Below are 2,663 nucleotides of genomic sequence, written 5' to 3'. Positions count from 1 at the left end.
TGCGGGCAATCTGTAATCTTGTGTCCTTTCTGGCCACATCTAAAACACGAACCAGTATTCCATGGGCAATTAGAAGTCTCATGCTCTCTTCGGCCGTATCTCGAACATCTAGCTGCCTCATTCTCATGATTCTTATTAGTTGCTAGCTTCTTTGCTGGAACCTTATTGTTCTGATTTCGTCCTTGAGTTTCACTAAACCTATTTCTCTTCTTCTGATTTCGTTCACGCTCCGCATGAGCTTCATTAGCTTCTCTCTCAATTATTAGAGCTTTGTTCACAACTGAGGCATAGGTAGTTAGCTCATAGGGTACAACCTGTTTTCTGATTTCTGTCTTCAGTCCCATTTCAAATTTATGTACTCTGTCTTGCTCAATCTCAACTAGTCTCGGAACAAATTTGGCTAACTCCGTGAATTTGGCTTCATATTCTGCAACGAATCTGTTACCCTGTCTCAGGTGAATGAACTCCTGTTCTTTCTGTATTCTGACACTTCGGGGAAAATACTTGTCAAAGAATTCATCTCGAAATCTCTCCCAAGTGAGTGGTATCACATCGTGCTCATATTTTTGTTCCAGTATACGCCACCAGTTGTATGCCTCGCCTTGTAACAGATATGCTGTATAGCGGATCTTCTCTTCATCGTGGCATTCTTGCACGGCGAAGGCCTTCTCCATTTCCATAATCCAGTTATCTGCTTCCAGTGGCTCGATGGTCCCTTTGAAGGCTGGAGGAGCTAGCTTCTTAAATTCGACGATATTGTTTCTCTGCATCGGATGTTCTCCATGTCCAGATATCGGTGGAAATTGCTGACGTGGCTGTGCATGTTGTTGTTGAAGTAACTTTTGCTGTGTTTGAACTACTCCGATCAGAGTTTGCATTAGTTGAGTCATGTTCGGCTCCTGTACTGTCGGAGTATTTCCGGTAGGATCATGGATTCCTTCCTACTGAGTTGTACCGCTGTTTAATTGGAGAGTATTATCGCCAAGTGGATTTGATGTCCCTCCTACCGCTCCTTGAGTATTCCTCGCTCATCGCGGAGGCATACTGACCTATGTTAGATTTGAGATAAAACTTATCCTTAATAAGGTTATAACTTGTGACAGGTCAAATCATAATCATCATAACTAACCTTTCAATTTCCTAATGTCTACCCATCACTCGCTCACTTTATTCTACATGTCTCTATCTATCTACTTATGCTCTGATACCATATTAATTGTCACGCCCCCGACCCGAGATTTGAATCGAGAGTCATGGCAACCGCCGCATACTTATAGAATACTTTTTCCATAAGCATGCAAGGCATCTCATCATGATATCTTCACAATAGTTAAATAAATTTTTCAATATTTAATAATCAAAACTTAGTTCAAATAACAAATCAAAACTCAGTGTTCAAAAGAAAATAACTGTCTAACAAAGTCAGCACTAAAAAAAAATAAAACTAAAGTCTTAAATCAATTCTGAGAAAAATCCTAAATCAATAAGCTAACTCCATCTCTAATCGCTCTCCCAACCGAAATCTCGCATCACGCTAATTTTCTGGATCTGTAATAAAAAAATATAAAACTCATCATGAGCTAAATAGCCCAGTAAGCAGTGTATACCTTTAACTGAATAATCAGACAAATAATAATATGCATAACAAATCAATATGTAATTTCATGAAATCATATTCATACTGTCAATCATATATAAAAATCAAATCATCATAATTTTCAATTATGCTTTTCTTCTTAAATTCATCAATTTCTTAAATTCTTCTTACCAACCATGACTATGACCACATTATCCCTGTGGCAGGGTCATAATACCGTGTATCTGCTTGCGATGGGCTGCGAATCATCTGACAGCCAAGTCCTTTGGAACCGCTGGTCTAACTGGCGGTTTTGTCGCTGGTCTATCTGGCGACATGTCGCTGGTCTCACTGGCGACATAAATCCTTAGGACAGTTAATTGCCAACATATATGCCCCCATTGGCGGGGTCCTCAACACAGTCAGGTTGTCAATTTCATATTATCTTCCAATTCATATATTATTTTCAAGAATAATAAAATTAATTGATATTCGAGTCAAATCAATTATAACATTCTTTGAGATCATATATCATCATAATAATTGCTCCACAAATAACTTCAATCATAAATAATTTTCTACAATTAACTTTCATCATAAATAATTTTCAACAATTATTTCAATAAATAATTACAATCGCAAGCATGCATAAATTTATTTAATTCATAATTTACCAGATAAATTCAGTAAAAGTAAACACTACTTACCTCAAAAGAAAGTCCAAACTAGAAATTCTAGGGATCTCGAAAATCCTTCTCAGAACCTGATACGTCAAATATCATATTTTAAATCAAATTTTCATCAAATTAAAAATAACTAAATTATTAAAATCTAATATCTCCACTAGGATCAATTCGTCGACAGCATCCCGATTTTCGAATTAATCCATAGACATCCTAATTTTATTTTTATTTTTTATTGCTAATTATTTTTTTTTTTAAATTAATTCCATAAATCCTAAAATCTAAAGAGAGAGAGAGAGAGAGTTTCTCTCTCTCCGCCCCTTCTCTTTTTTTTTTTTTCTTTTCCTTTTTCTTCTTTTTCTTTTCCTTTTCTTCTTTTTTTTTTTCTCCTTCTTCTTCTTCTT

The sequence above is a fragment of the Elaeis guineensis genome, chromosome 5 (genome assembly GCF_000442705.2).
Source record: "Elaeis guineensis isolate ETL-2024a chromosome 5, EG11, whole genome shotgun sequence".
NCBI classification, from domain to species: Eukaryota; Viridiplantae; Streptophyta; class Magnoliopsida; order Arecales; family Arecaceae; genus Elaeis; species Elaeis guineensis.
The sequence above is the reverse complement of the archived record's forward strand: the minus strand, read 5'-3'. Positions refer to the sequence as shown.